Source organism: Herpailurus yagouaroundi, unplaced genomic scaffold (genome assembly GCF_014898765.1).
Source record: "Herpailurus yagouaroundi ecotype Mexico unplaced genomic scaffold, PumYag 187, whole genome shotgun sequence".
Lineage (NCBI taxonomy): Eukaryota > Metazoa > Chordata > Mammalia > Carnivora > Felidae > Herpailurus > Herpailurus yagouaroundi.
This window is the reverse complement of record NW_024412418.1, coordinates 34737759-34753461: the sequence shown is the minus strand read 5'-3', so window position 1 is coordinate 34753461 and position 15703 is coordinate 34737759. Positions and strand designations below refer to the sequence as shown.

Sequence of the window (15703 nt, the reverse complement as noted above, 5' to 3'; positions counted from 1 at the left end):
TGTGTGTGTGTGTGTGTGTGTGTGTGTGTGTGTGTGTGTGTGTGTGTTTGGGAATGCACGATGGGGGACATTCATAGAGGGAACCTCTAGCAAACCAAGTCTGTTCCTCTCTTCCTTGGAAACCCGGGCACAGAATTTGGTCCTGGAAATAAAAGATTTCTGAGGTTTTTGCCAGTATCTATCGTGTTTATGATCTAAGCCTCATTCCATTACTAGCATGCTAAAAAATACCTTCACTTTCCTGGTACTTTTACATTCCTGATCTCATCTCATGTTTTTAACAACCTATGAGCTAGGCAGAATTACTATGATTCCCACTGTAAATATGGGAAAGCTGAGTCTCAGAGAGGTTAAATGACTTGTCCAAGGACACACAGCTAAAAAGTAGTAGAGGCAAGATGCAAAGTCAGGTCTCTTTAAGGAGAAAGTCCAGACTATCTTTATTATACAACCCAATTTCCTGGAAACGGACTCAGAGAAAAGATTCTGCAACCTTTGCCCATCTGAGGAAGGCTGTGGCTCCAGTGTTAATGCCCAGCCAGGTGGGCGGCTGGAGCCTAAGTTCTGTCCCCAGGCCCTGAGACAGGCTTGGTTGAGACAGGAACTGAAACCCCTCTCGAGGGCCTGGGGAGTGGAGTCAGGCTGTCCTGGATAGATGCAGGCTGTAGGCGAAGCTGGCTCCTTGGAGTGGCTCGGACACGCAGAGTCTGGGGTCCCCAGAGAGCTGAGGCAGTTGGGTGAATGTCAGGAGCTGCAACATGTCCAGGGTCAGGGTGCAGTGGCCATTGTTAGCCAGGGCCTGAAAAAGGGCACGATGGTGTCAGCATCAAGGAAGAGAAGGCTGAGATGGGACCTTGGAGCAGTCATTGTGTTATGGGGATGGAGCTGGCCTCCTCCTCCTCCTAGAACACGGAGTGCAGGCATATTGACATAGTTTGCACATGAGGGATTTGGGTTAGATGCCAAGGAGGACTTCCTGCCAACTAGAGGGTGCAAGCTTAGGAACAGCGCCCAAGGGAGGCTAGGGTTGACTTACCTTGGTGATCCCCCAGATTGGGTAGAGGCCCTTCTGGCGCCCTTGGATTCATGGCAGAGTGGAGGGGGTTGGATGGAATGACCTTGCAGCTTCCTTCCAGTTCAGGAATGCAACATTCCTGAGCTTTTGGGGAAGAATCAGCCTTCTTTTCTAGATGGGCCATGGGGAACAGAGAAGTCCAGAGGGGAAGTCTGATGTGCCCAAAGTGGGAATGAGTCTCTACAAACACCCTCTGTCATTTTTGGCAGGTCTGTGATCCGCAGGTCGGTGATCTTATACGGGTGACTCGGATTCCTAAGGGAAGCACCTGTGGTGAATAAACCAAGCTCATTCCGGGCATTTGGGGACTGCTCAAAGTTTGGCGGCTCCCTCCGCGGAGCTTGTGAGCCGCACCCAAACCCCTCCCCGTTTTGTTTCAGCTCCAAGGGAAGCGCTCGCCGCCCCTTCCCTTCCCCTCTCCAGATGTTGGCATGCGGGGCACACGTGGGCACCCCGGTCTGGTGGGCTCCTCCTGGTGCTTCCCAGACCTGACTCCCACGGGGGCCCCGGGGTGAGCCAGGTCTCTAATCAGGCCTGACCGCGTCCCCATTCCGGCGCTCCCCGCAGACCAGAGTGCGACGTTTCCACTGCCAGGGGGCACCAAAATAGCTTCGCGGCCCGGCGGCGGCGGTGGCTGACGCGGGACAGAGGCTTGGCAGGGGGCGCGCTGTCGTGGAAGGTCCTGGGGCCGCCCGGGGAGTGGGCGGGCTGGGGCCGCGCGGGGCGGGGGCGCGGGGCAGCGGGCGGCCCCTCGGCTGGCCCGGCCTCCGGAGCCCCAGCTGCGCCCTGCCACCGCTGGCCGCCGCGCACACCCGGCTCGCCCGCTCCCTCGGAGTAAGTAGACCCGCTGGGCGGGCTCCGTCGGCGGCCCCGCAGGGTCCGCCAGCCCTAGTCCGGGACAGAGCATGCCTGTGACTATTCGGACAGTAGGTGTAGGAGTGCCAGTTGGAGGGGATGTGTCTGGGCCAACGTGTTAGCCTGTAGAACTCTCTAGCATGTGTCACAGGGTATGAGTATGGGTGAGAAAGTATATCAGGGTGTGTGGGAACTTGTATGTCGGTGGGCCTGGAGTGTGCCCACGGGGGCACGTGTGTGTCTGTGCACAGCCCTGTGTAGACCCTGTCTGCTTTCCTGGAAGTACATTCCTGTGGGGATAGGAAGGCTCCAGATGGGCTGAGAGAGCGCATGTGTGGATGGATGGATGTGTGTGAGTGAGGCGATGAGGACAGAATGAGGATAAAGCATGCTGTCTCGGGGTGCCTGGGTGGCTCAGTTGGTTGAGTGCCCCACTCTTGATCTCAGTTCAAGTCTCGATCTCACGGTTCTGAGACTGGCATTGGACCCCCTGCTGGGCATGCAGCCTGCTTAAAAAAAGGAGTGTTATCTGAACTCAGATTTTTCTAAGGTGACTTGACTTGCCCCCAGCTGGGGTGTCTTCTCTGTGGGTCATTTGGCGGCTTTGGTTTCTCAGGACCGTAGGCAGGGCAGGAGCTCGGAGCCTTTGCCCAACACTGGAAGAGATGGGGCTCTGAGGGATCCCAGCTGGTTGGCCAGGGTGAAGAGACGGCTTGGGGAACCCACTGTAATGCCAGAAGAGTCAGGAGGACAATGAGAGGGGGTGAGCAGACCACACAGTCATGCCCACCCACAAACACTCATAGGGCACCCACACCCGCACACTCACAACTGCGCATGCGAACACACATTCCTGCCCACACACGCCGCTGTGCGCCAGTCTTGTATGCCCTTCCACTCAGGACATCCATGCAAACACTCACATGCTTTCAACATGCACACCCGTGGACAGTGACATGTATGCAGCAGGCACCTATGTGTGTAGAATGTGCATATGTACACACACACCCCCTGGCTTGCTGCGCTTTCAGCTTCCAGACACCCTTTTTGGGTCCGCTTTAGCTTACATATGTCACCTGGGACAATGGGTCCAAGTAACAGGCCGCCGTAGGGAGTATCTTAAGTCAGAGGCTTTGGCTGTGGGTCCAGAGCAGATGGTAACACGGTCCCTTGGTGGGTTTCTCATGTGATCTAGGACCAATTCTTCCCGTGGAGCCTGGGGCTTAAGGGTCTAGACTTAGAAGCAGCTCTTAACCCTCTTAACAAATGAAAAGGCCGGGCTTGCAGGCTGAGGCACCGCACAGCACCTGTAATTTGCGCCAGGCTCTAGTTGCACTCTGGATTCCCCCTGCTGTAGAAAAGCCCCAGGAACCTTTGTGGCCTGAGGCCAGGGCAGGGGCAGTGAGTGGAGCTGAGCGGATTCCTTCTCTTTGGTTTTAATCAACCCTATTTGAGTGTCTCCCGTCTCAGGCTAGGCTGGAAGAGCTACTAGCTTTGACTTTGCTCCTCTCCCTTCCCCCAATGGTTATCTCTTTCCTTGACAATCTTGTTCTCCCTGATCTCCTTTCCCTGGGGATCCTAGGGGACACACTAAACAGTGCTTGGAGGAGTGGGTGACCCAAAATATCAGGTTGTTGTTATTATTGTTATCATGGCTTCTGGACCTCTTCTACCTGGTCATTCTCCTCTGGACAGGCTTCACTGGGGTGCCCAGACTTATGTGTTCCTTCAGCTGGGAGGTTAGAAAGATGACATTGACCGTCTTCTTACTTAGTGTTTATGGTTTGGTCCAAGGAGTGCCTGAGCTCTCACTCCACCAAGTCTCCTAACATGCACGGGAGAGATGATTTTCAGCCATTTCCTAAGCAGGGTGCGGGGATCTAGTCTCCCCTACCTGACCCTTAGGGATGGTTAAATAAGGGGAGGCTGTGTTCCCCCCCTCCCCCTGCCCACCCCCCCCAACCCGGCAGCCTTCTTGCAGAGTGAAGGGGGTGGTGGGGAGGAAGTCTGCATACCTTCCCAAGCCTTACCTTTATAGGAGCCCCAGCCACCTTAGGACTCAGGAAAAGACTGGAAAACCGGAGGACTCATGGTGACTCAATCCTGGCCTCTTTCCTCCCCTGCAATCCCCACTCCCCCCCCCCCCCCAGCCTCTTAATCAAGTGCATATATCTGTCAATCAGAGCTTAGAGCAACAGTGGGTTATCACAGAGCATCAGGGTAACCCCGGTAAGTTAACAAACTTCCAGTTCAAGGAGGAGAAATCAGACAACAGCCTAATGCTAATAATGACATGTGTAATCATGCATAAAAGCATGATAAAAGGTAATAAAAGCATATTTACTGACTCTCTAGTATATGCTTTGTCTCATTTGCTTTTCACAACAGCTTTTTTAGGCTAATATTCCCACTTTTTTTTTCCTGATAAGGAAATTGAAGCTTACAGTGCTCAAGAGATTTCTACAGGTCTGTGTGACTCCTGAGCTCATGACATAACCTGTGTGTTTCTCTTCTTACTCTGGCTGCTGGGAAGCTCTTAGTCCATCATATTGCTCCATCTTAGTCACTGTGTTAATTGGAACCCTGGCTTTACTTTTCATTTATGCTTTGACACCTTTATAGTATACATTTAAATGTAAACTCCCACATCCTTTGTGATAATCAGGATAAATAAATGAAAAGCCAGCCTTAAGCATTTTATTTGCCTATGAGGATGGGAAGCATGTTGCATAGATTTTTGAGGGGGACAGCTCCAGTTTCAAATATTTCACTTGGTTTTCAAGCCGTGTCTCGATTTTTGGCTTCTGTATCTTTGGACTCAATTTTGTGACCATGTCTTGGGGCTTTTCTTTTTAGCGGCTCTGGGAGATAATGTCCATCTCTGTGCTGGCTCAGACAATGGGGATTGTTGAGAATGAATTGGGCCATTTATAAATGCCCCTTGCTCTGACTGCCTCAGCTGCCAGCTCCTCCCTGTCTCAAAAGCCTGAGTGTCTAGATGCCCAAAGGAGTTTGACCCCTGCCCTAAGTCTGGCCCTGGCCCCATGGCCACCCCTTCTTCATGTGACCCTGCCTAGGCCCAGGGCTCTACTGGAAGGTCTGTGTCTCTTGGACTTGAGCTCTGCCTCCCCCGGCATGGACCACATGGTCTCTGATCAGGATGGCTCTTCTGGAACCAGAGCTCAGGATGAGGGGTCTGGGGTCTGGAATGGGGAGGGACATACAAGGGGACTTTTCTGTCTCCTTTTCTGGACCTGTGAGGCTATAGAAAAATGCTCACTTTTTTCTCCTTCCCAATGGGGGGGGGGGGTGGTGGTTCTTAAGTCTTCCCAGTGGTTAGGGAGTCCTTTGTCACCTCTTATCTGTAAGAGATGTGGATCACCAGGGGGCCTCTGCATGCCGCAATGAAGGTTGGTAAGACTTCTAACTGATTGATTCCAAGACTGATTATTTTATTCTACCCAAGGCTCCTAATGTTTGGCAAGTGCAGCAGTGGGAGGCAGTGTTTAGCACTAGCGAATGATTGGAAGGATTCTAATGGTGGCCTTTCAGGCGTTGTTTTGGGATTCTGCTTCTCAGTAAGCATTAATTTGCACCTCCCCCCACCCTCCCCACCTGGTGGCTGTTAACCACATTTAAGATTACTCCTCCCATAAGCATTTGGTTACAAAGTGGGAAGGAGGAGTCCTTGGCCCGAGGCCCTCAGGAAATATCTGGTCCTGGGTGATGTGCTGGTGGCTGGCGCAGGTATGGGGCTTGCTCCTTCCCGGGGGAAAATGTCCTCTCAGAAAGGTAAGGCTAAGATTTGATTGTGTCTCTGCTGAGGATTCGGGGTGTTCCCTGGCCTTTAAGCTCAACTAAGTGAGAACAGGTTTAAAATCCAGCAAGAGTGCGTCAGGCCTAGCAGTTGCTGGAGCCACTCACGGTTACTCCCATTTATTTAGTACCTGCTACAGGCCAGCCCAGTGTTAGGTTCTTTGCATCCTTTGTTTCATGGAAGCTCTGGAACAACCCTATGAGACACTGAAGCACAGTGAGGTTAAGAGCTGGCCATGACTCCATTCCAGGTCTGTCTGACGTCGGAGTCGGTAGTCAATGTCCGCCGATGACCCCTCCTGTTCAAAGGCTTTAAAACAGGAAAACCCACCCCTTTGGGCCACCTGGGGAAGGGCTAAGGATCTGACTTCTCTGGCCCCAGGACTTGAACATCATCAGCATCATTGGCCTTTGCAGCCTCAGATGGAGGCTTTGTGGGAAGCAGGGGTGGCGTGGAGCCTCCACCCAGACTCTGTGATCCAGCCAGCTCCGTCTCCCTCCCCCAGCTCCAGGGTCCCCTCAGCGCCAAGCTCTGGGGGAGCCCAGGATCCTCTGAGGACGTCTCTGGGCAGACCAGACCCTGTTCAGCATGATGCAGTGTCTGTAGGCATCAGCAATTTGGCCGAGTAACTGCGTAGTGTTCACTTTCTGCTGGGGAAATGGAGGTTTTGTCTTACAACCCAAATATCCTGGGTTTGGAAACCATGTGAAGTGCAGCCTGTGGTCTGGGTGTGTGGGCTGCATTGTGGGCCCATGTGTGGTGCTGGTTTAAAGGACAGAATGATGGACTCAGGCTGCCTCCCTGCCTTTGATAGAGGGTCAGATGAAGGCTGCACATATCAGCAATGTGCAGAGGAAAGAGCATGGGCTTTGCAGTCAGACAGATCTGACTTGGAGCCTCGGTTTCCTAGTCTGTAAAGTGGGGTTCCTCCTTACGCTATGGTGTTGCCAGAACTTGAAAGTTTATTGAAGTGGAGTGTCTGACATAGAATAGGGGAAGCCTGAATGGCATATCCTTCCTTCTTATCCCACTCACCTTCTGGGAAAGAACCCTGGACTGATTGGCTCGACTGACTCCAGCTCGAGCTCAGCCTCTGGGTACACTGTGTTATCTTACTTTCTCTGGGCCTTACTTGCCATGTGTGTAAAACAAGGGCAGAACTAATTTCCCTCACTCTCTGTAGTTTTTGAGGATAATGAAGGCAGGGGGACCTCTCGGAAGATGCAGAAAGGTCACTTACTATTATTCGTTCATTCATGCCTCAAATATTAATTGAGACCCGGTGGTGTGTCAGAATCTTTTCAAGGCACTGGGAATCTGGGAGTGGGGCATAGCCTAGTCTCCCAGCTGCAGTCAGACCATGTGGCTTGTAAACAATGAGGCCTATAAACAAAGAATGGCAGGCCTGTCCCCGGGGACAGGATTACAGCAGATACTGAAGCTATTGGCGCTTCAGAGGAGGAAGTGTTATCTCATATTGGGGCAATCAGAGAGGCCTTCCTAGAGGTGAAAACTCTTGGATCTCCAAGATAACAGGAAGTTTCTAGGAGGATAAGAGGAGGGCACTCTAGCCTGAGAGACCAGCGCATGCTAGGCACAGAAGCATTGTCTAGAGTGGTAAGCTTGGGGGACTGGAGTGCGTGGCATGGGTCATCGATAGTGATGAGAAATGAGGTGAGAGACATTTCAAAGTGCTACTGAATGATGTCAGGCCTTGAAAGCTGTGTTGAGGTGTTTGGATTTTATCATGCCAGTTATGGACAGCCACTAGGCGCTTTAGGCAGTAGGCAGGGGAGGATCATGGATGTGGGCTCACTCATTCATTCAACAAACATAAGAAAAAAACAATTTATATGTCACTTTTAATTTTGATATCATATCAAATTAAGGGAAGATTGCAAGACTGGTGAAAAAAAAAATCCCTCTCTATCCAAATCCCTTAGGCACTTAGAGGATGCTTCATTTACTTTTTTGTTTTTGTTCCGTCTCTCTCCAATAATATAAAAATTATTTTTATTATTTGTGTATATTTTAGTTGTCTATAATGTATCTTATTGTTGTTTATTATATTCATTGTTTTATGGTATATATGTATATATGAATATATATAAAATATTCATATTTCTGATCAATTTAAGAGGAAGTTAGAGGCATGATACCTGTTCACCCCAAAATACTTCTGTGTGTATTTCCTTAAAAAAAGAATAGTCTCCTACCACAGTAGGCTTTTACTTTCTTGCTCCACTCAGGATGCACTCCACAAACTGCATTTTGTTGTCATGTATCCATGGTTTCCTTAAATCCACAGCAATTCCTCTGCTCTGTCTTTCCTGACCTTTATGTTTTCGAATAGTACAGGTCAGTTATTAGGCTGAATATCCCTCCATTTGGACTTATCTGATGGCAGTGCATGGTTAGAGTATGCATTTTGGGCAGGAACACTAGTAAAGTGCGGCTATCATATTCGCAAGCCCAGGATGTGGGGACTGTCCCTGTGCTGGTGATGGAAGCCATCATCACTTGCTTACGGTGATGTTTGCCAGTTTCTCCAGCGTGAAATTACTGTTTTCCCCTTTGTAATTAATAAGTAATTTGTGGAGAGATACTTTCAAAGATTATGCAAATATCCTGTTACCCGTCAAACTTTTACCCACTAATTTTGTCATCACTGACACTTTTGAATGCGTAGTTTCTTCTGTTTATTAGTTGGCACTCTACCGTTGACAAGATCTTTCCTTTCTCCTTTTCTCTCTCTTTCTCTCCCTCCCTTCTTTCATCACTATGAACTCAACGGATTTTTTAATTTATTCAGTGGGTTCTAACCAATTAATGTATTTTATTTTGATATTCAAATTGCCCCAGATTTGATCAGTGGGAGGCTTTGCAAACCGACTCCCGTTTCTTTGTGCCTTGTCTCCATGATTCTCTGTGCACTTGCTTACTCACTGCTGTCGCAAGAAGTTCTAGGCTTATTTTATTTTTTCTTGCTCTGGACCTGGAATCAGCCATTTCTCCAAGAAGCCCTGGATCCTCTTGGTGGAGAATGGTATTTAGAAACCAAGTTCTGGGGTACCTTGCTTTTGGTGTATCATTGGTTCTCTGCCCTCTGAGCAAACGGAGCTAAGACATGTACATATATGTGCATATTTATTTTTATAATAAAAGCACAACAGGTTATTTATTATATGTTTTCAGAAAGAAAAAAAAACAAGTGAATAAAATAGAGAGTAATAGGGTGAGGGTACTTTAGATTGGGTGATCAGAGAGGGCCTCTTTGAGGAGGTGATATTTAATGAGAGCCTGGATATTGTTTAAATTATCCAGGAAATAATTACAAGGACTTTAATTATGACAGGATGGAAAGGAGGTAGAATCAGGTGACTGGTCAAATGTAGAAAGTGAGGGAGATGGGGCTCCTGGGTGGCTCAGGTCATGATCTCGCAGTCCGTGAGTTCGAGTCCCATGTCAGGCTCTGTGCTGACAGCTCAGAGCCTGGAGCCTGCAGCCTGCTTCGGATTTTGTGTCTCCCTCTCTCTCTGCCCCTCCCCTGTTTGTGCTCTGTTTCTCTGTCTCTGTCTCTGTCTCTCTCTTTCTCTCTCTCTGTGTCTCAAAAGTAAATAAACATCAAAAAAAAATTTTTTTAGAAAAGGAGGGAAACAAAAAAGTCACTCCCAAACTCCCATGTCCAAAAGGGACCCCCAAACTCCACATGTCCAAAACAGAATTTCTGGGTTCTTCCCCTGCACTGTCCTATTCCTGTATGGTCCTTCAGGTCTGTCAGATCTCCTTGAACAGCTGCTTCATCTACGCAGCCACACACGTCAGAGTGTGCCAGCAGTCATCCTCAGCACCTCTGTCCCAGAGCCCATGTCCAATCTATCACCAAGTCTGGTTGCTGTTCTCTTATAAATATCTCTCAAATTCATCACTTTCGTTCATCTCTGCTAGGATCATCTGGTTCAAGGCACCATTTTCATCTTTCTGGAGTACCACAGGGCCCTGCTAACTGGTCTGGCTGTGCCCGTGCTCTATCCAATTTGTTCTCCACACAGCAGGCAGAGTGCCTGTCAAAACACAACTCGTTCATGTCATTTCCCTCCCTAAAAATACTTCAGTTGCTTCCTATTGATCTGCAGTAAATCCTCCCAGGTCTTGTTTGTCCAACCCTACTACCATCTCCCACATCCTTCTACCCAGCAACCCCCCACCCCCTTCTGTCACGCTGGCCTTGTCTGGGTACCTTGGGCTTGTCAGGCTCCCTCCTGCCATTGGTCTTTGCACTTGCTCGTTCCCCTGCTTAGAACTCTCTTCCTTCACTTCTTCACATACTGAATCCCTACTTACCTCTCAGTTCTCGGCTCAGTTATCACTTCCATGACCTCCATGACTAGGTCAAATCCCATTTTATAAGGCTTTAAAACACCACGTACCTCCTTCAAAGGTTTATCATAGTTGCAACTTTACATTTATTTACAATTATTACATGATAATGCCTCTTTTTCCTATTTGATGATGAGCTCTGTGAGCGCTGGTGCCATGTCTGGTTTTGCTCATTGCTTTATGCTAGCAGTTAGCATGTTACTGACACATGCCACAAATATTTGTTGGATGGATGAATGAATGAGTGAATGAAGTTTTATCAGCTGAACAACCAGATAGATGATGGTGGCATTCAGTAGAATAAAAATTCTAAGGAAGAAGTAGATGTAGGGAAGAATATAATAATTCATTTTAGGACATATGGCCATTTGAGATGCGTGCCTATCAGCCTTCCCTCCCCCACCCCGCCCGCCAAGATCTTACCATTTTCTGGGCAAACAAAGTAGACCTAGTCAGCAACATTTGGGGGACTGGTGATAGATGACATCTAATTCCTAGATTATTCTAAGGAGCTCCCTGCAGAAGGGATCTAGGTCAGAAGGCATCCCTGAGCTGTGGTTTCTCCATCTCTGGTTTGTAGAGGATACAGGAGATCTGAGGGGCCTCAAGGTGGTTCTGACTTGGCTCTATGGCTATAAAACTTATATGAAGGATCTTTACAAACCTATGAAGGAAACTTGGAGGTTGAGAGTTATTTACATAATACATTACATGGGTCAGGAGCTAACACTCTCCTCCCCACCCCTAAGACTGCCCTAGGCTTAGGTCTACAAGAGAATTCAGACAGCTGTCTTACTAAGCCCAGCAAGCCATCCTTGCAACAAGACCATTAACACTAGGACAGACAGCCTATTCAGTCACTGTGGCTCACTCACGCTTGCATTTCTCACTCATTCAATGATCTATTTTGCCTTAATTCAGTCTTATGCACCACCCCCCCAACACCTACTTGTCCAGACACAAACAAGAATTTATATTGGATTTATGGCAGGACTCAAGGCTGGTGAATCACCTGCATCCCCCTCTTCATCCATCTCTCACATGGTCCTCACAGCCCAGAAGCTCAGGTGAAGAGAGACCATCAGAGTGGGGAGATGTCACTGCGCTGTTTGAGGGCCTATGTGATTACAGGGTGTCATCACGAAGAAAGGGAGACCAGAAGCTGCCACAGTGATTGCTTCTCTTATCTCACTTTCTGCTCTTCTAGTGTCCTGTCCCCTCTTTCTGTGTGATGAGAGTTTAGAAATTAGGCTCCTTGATCAGATAGATGGAAGGTGGTAGCTGGGCTCTGCAAAGGTGCTTGGGACTTAGGTCCAAAGAGAAAGAGAAACACAACTTATTGTGAGCTATACCAAGGAAAAGAGGATGCTTTTGTTTTCTTCTTCATTTTCTCCTAGAATTGCACTTTTAACTGGGTAGAATTTGCAGAGAGGCTGGGGGGAATAGGGAGAACAGGATTTTAAAATGTGGCATTAGGAACCAGGCAGTAGACTAATCCTGCCCTCCCCCCCGCCCGCCCCCAAGAAGATGCTCCTTCAGTTCTCTTAGGTTCAACATTTACAAAAAAAAGCCCCAAGAATGTGTGCTGTCCATCTGTTGTGACATGGGACAGGGCTGGAACTGAGCAGACAGGATAATGGCAACCGCATCAGATAAGAGCATCTTAGAAAAATGACCAATGGTGCCAAAGATCTCAGTTACAAACTTAGTCACTCAATCCCTCACTCATCCAGTCAACAATTACCCACCTAGTACCCATTGTGTGCCATGCATTGTTCTAGGCGCTGGGAGTACAGCAGTGAGCAAAACACATGCCCTTGTAGAATCTGCTTTCTGGTGTGTGAAGACTGGACAGTGAATAGGTTGACATACAGTATGCAAATGATGCTGAGCGCTATGGAGAAATACAAGAAGGGCAAGGAAGTCCCAAAGGTGGGGGAGGGTTTATACATCTATATAGGGTCAAGACATTCTGATAAGTAGATATTTAACTGGAGGTCAGGAGGAAGTGAGAGGGCAAGCTATATGAATATTTGGGGCAAGAGCAGTCAAATGGAGGAGTAAAGGCAAAAGCCCTGACATATGCTTGAGGAAGAGCATGAAGGTCAAGATGCCTGGAGTGAAATGAAAATCAGAGGAGTTGAGGTCAGTGCAATAATTTGAGCCAGACCACGAGGCCCTTGTGGGTTATTTGAAGAACCTTGGCTTTGAATCTGGGTGATATGGGTGGACATTTGAAGGTTTTGAGCAGAGAAGTGATATGCTCTGGCTGCTGTGATCACAGATTGTTGGAAGTAGGCAGGAAGGGGCCTTTCGTAGTAATGCAGGTGAGAGATGGTGGTGGCTGGGACCAAGGTCCACTTATTTATTTCTCCATCCGTTTCACTTTTTATTGTACCAATGTAACATGGCCTATGTCTGAGGCTTTTCACCACTGTTCATCCATTCGTTTGTCCCTCTGTGATCTGTCCAGCTATCTTCACTACATGTGAAGTCTTTAGAAGTTTTTACTTCTCTTTAAAGTCTTTAACTGCCAGACATAGAGCATTATGCTAGATGCTGGTTGATGTGGGCATATTCTTCTGGGACTTGGGCCCTAACCCAGGAGGCTAGATGCATCCATGGGAGTTTACCTGTCAGTTAGGAAACTAAGTTGGCCCTGGCAAGCCCAGAATGAATAGTGTCAACACTTCAGTATTCTGGGTGCCCTGTGATCTGGGGGGGGGGGGGTGTCCTAGTTTACTTCCAGGAGGAGGCCAAATTTATGCTGAATCTTGATGTGTAGGGGTATCAAATCTTTTTTTTAATTTTTTTATTACTGTTTATTATTTATCTTTGAGAGAGAGAAAGACCAAGTGTGAGCAGGGGAGGGGCAGAGAGAGAAAGAGACACAGAATTTGAAGCAGGTTCCAGGTTTGAGCCATCAGCACAGAGTCTGACGCCAGGCTCAAACTCCCGAACCGCGAGATCATGACCTGAGCTGAAGTTGGATGCTTAACTGACTGAGCCACCCAGGCGCCCTGATAGCAAATCAGTTCTGAAGAATAGATCTGAAACATGCCTTAAAGCTTGAACATAAAGGATGTACCAGGCAGTATAGGGTGGTAATGCCAAAACAAGTAGGATGGGCTGGAGACAGGGTCTGGGGAGTCATGAGTGCCAGGCTAAGGAGTTCAGACTTAAGAGATAGTGGGGAGACATGACAGGCTTTCAATGAGGTATTATGGGAGCTATGTGTTAACAGATTGGAACTAACATCAGAGTGACAAAGGTAGGCTGGGGGCTGGGACCCAGCAAGAAAACAATTGCCTTGTGCAAGCCTTCTTAGGCTTATGACCCACAGGGTCCCTGAGGTTGGGGAGACTGTTGGGGTGGCCCCCAGATGTGCAGTGGGCTGGGATGCAATGATGTGGGCGCTCTAATGGCCAACACTAGCAGCAGGTAATGTGAGCAGATGTTACTGGGACAAACTCCAGATGTCTCCTGCAACTGGAAGCTACCTTCGAGCAAAGAACACAGCAGCCTGAGTTCTGGGAAGAGCAATCTGGAGAAGAGTTTGGATCTGGCATCTGATCATGAATGACTCTTGTAGAAGCTTCTGGGGAGGGGATCATTGAATTATAGGAACATTAGGTTCTGAGTAGAAGCTCATCTAATCCACCCCTCTACTCTTACAGATGGATAATTGGAAGCCCAGAAAGGGCATAACACGTTCAAAACCATGTAGAACACATGCGGCAAGAGAAAGTTCAAGCATCTTATTTGAACTCCTGTTGGAAGAATTACTAGATTGAATTACACATTTATATATCTCTTTCGGTGGAAGAGGAAATTCTAAGAAAAAGAAAATTGTTTTATTCATTTACTTCTCTATCATTCTCTATCATTTAGCTGGGGCCTGATACAGAGCAGATGCTTTGCCCAACCCCATGACCACACTGTCTCCCCTCTTGACCCAGGCCAAAGAAGGTGTCAGACTGGTCTCAGAGTGGGCCACATGTGGGTTTAGGAAGAGCTGCCTGCAGATGGGGGTAGAGCCTGGCTCTGGATCCCTCATATACTCATCTGGCCTGGACCATGGCCATTTCTACCTCACTCATACTCAGAGCTCTTGGCAAAGGCTTCCTGGGGGCCATAGGTGTGAGTGAGTAAAGGGAGCAGCTGCCATGAAAATGACTGCTGAAAGGGTGAGGACACAGGTGTGGGATGGGCTGAGGTGGCCTGTGCCTAACTAAGGCCACTGTAGGAGACAACGTCCCTGTCCAGCTGGAGATAGAAAGCATCTCATAGGGGGTCTTGAGCAGCACCCACGTAGACACCTGGAATGCATATTTGGGGCTTAAGTCCAGTGCTTGGTGTGGCCTGAGGGTAGGCCCCCCAGGGACCTCACTAGATCCACTTAATTGCTCCTCTGTTTTCCCAACAAGCTGAAGACCACTTCTTTATGAGCACATCCTGTTCTCTTCCCCACAGCATGAAGAAGTCTGTGCCTTAGTGGCAGAATTACATATGAGATTGTCCTTTAATGCCCCTTCATCCCCACATTCAGGATCCTGGTGGGGAGGGCTGACCTGGAGACAGTTTTCTGAAGAGTCACAGAGATTTGGGCCACAATTCCTGGCAGCCCGGGCCCTGTGGCCTGTGTCAGTACTGGACTGGTAATTGGTTCTTAAACTCTTGGTCAACACGTTCTGTTTGTCTTGTGCTGAGAAGTTGGCAGAGGGATTTCCACACAGAGAAGAGTGATGAGTTATAAGTGTGAGCAAACTGAACTTGTAGACACAGGAAAACAAGTGCCCCCAAATTCAGCATCCCATAGTGAGTACCCTGGGGAAGGCAGTGGTTTTCTTCAGGTGTCAGGTCATAACACTGTCTCTCCAAGGTAGCATCATGGACCAGAATGGACCAGCATAGCTTCATGGACCAGTATCATGAGAGGGAGGGAAGAAAGAACTCGGGTTCTAGTCTGGATTCAGCCATAAATTTACTTTGTGATTTGGATAAGTTATTTACCACGCCAGGGCCTTAGTTTCCCTTCGCATAAGCTGCAGGATTGGAAAAGACAATTCCCAAGGTCCTTCTATTATACTCCAGGTTTTCTAAAATATTTTTTTAATGTTTATTTATTTTTGAAAGAGAGACAGAGTGAGAGGCAGAGGGGCAGAGAGAGAAGGAGTCACAGAATCTGAAGCAGGCTCCAGGCTCTGAGCTGTCAGCACAGAGCCCGATGTGGGGCTTGAACTCACGGAGTGTAAGATCATGACCTGAGCTGAAGTCAGACACTTAACCGACTCAGCCACCCAGGTACCCTTATACTCCAGGTTTTCTTGCTTACATTATGTTAACAGAAATTTTAGTTAGGCCTCAACTTTGAGATTTCTATCTTGGCCCAGGGCTCATTTTTCCCTTTGCCTAAAATTTCACTGTTATACATTCATTCCTTTGGGTCTTTTAAGAGATTCTTATTTCCACAGACAGTATTGCCTAGCAAAATACCTCTTACTTTTATTATTTCATGTAAAGACCCAGAGCAGTGTCAACTCCATTATTTTATTTCAGTCTTTACAACAATTGTG

General features: G+C 48.2%; 1 protein-coding gene and 1 long non-coding RNA gene across 2 annotated transcripts in view; one reads left to right on the top strand and one right to left on the bottom strand.

Annotated features, from left to right (window-relative positions):
- Positions 1–415: 415 nt before the first annotated feature.
- LOC121043735 (uncharacterized) lies at positions 416–1702 on the bottom strand. The gene is made up of 2 exons (XR_005797011.1): positions 1037–1702; positions 416–799 (listed from the first exon to the last, which is right to left on the bottom strand). It is a non-coding gene; the product is annotated as an uncharacterized LOC121043735 (long non-coding RNA).
- Positions 1703–1829: 127 nt separating this feature from the next.
- INSC (INSC spindle orientation adaptor protein) overlaps positions 1830–15703 on the top strand; it is a 127481-nt gene continuing 113607 nt past the window's right edge. Inside the window, exon 1 of the mRNA XM_040495741.1 lies at positions 1830–1909. The gene's annotated coding sequence lies outside the window, so the exon portion shown is untranslated. The remainder of the gene's footprint in view (positions 1910–15703) is intronic.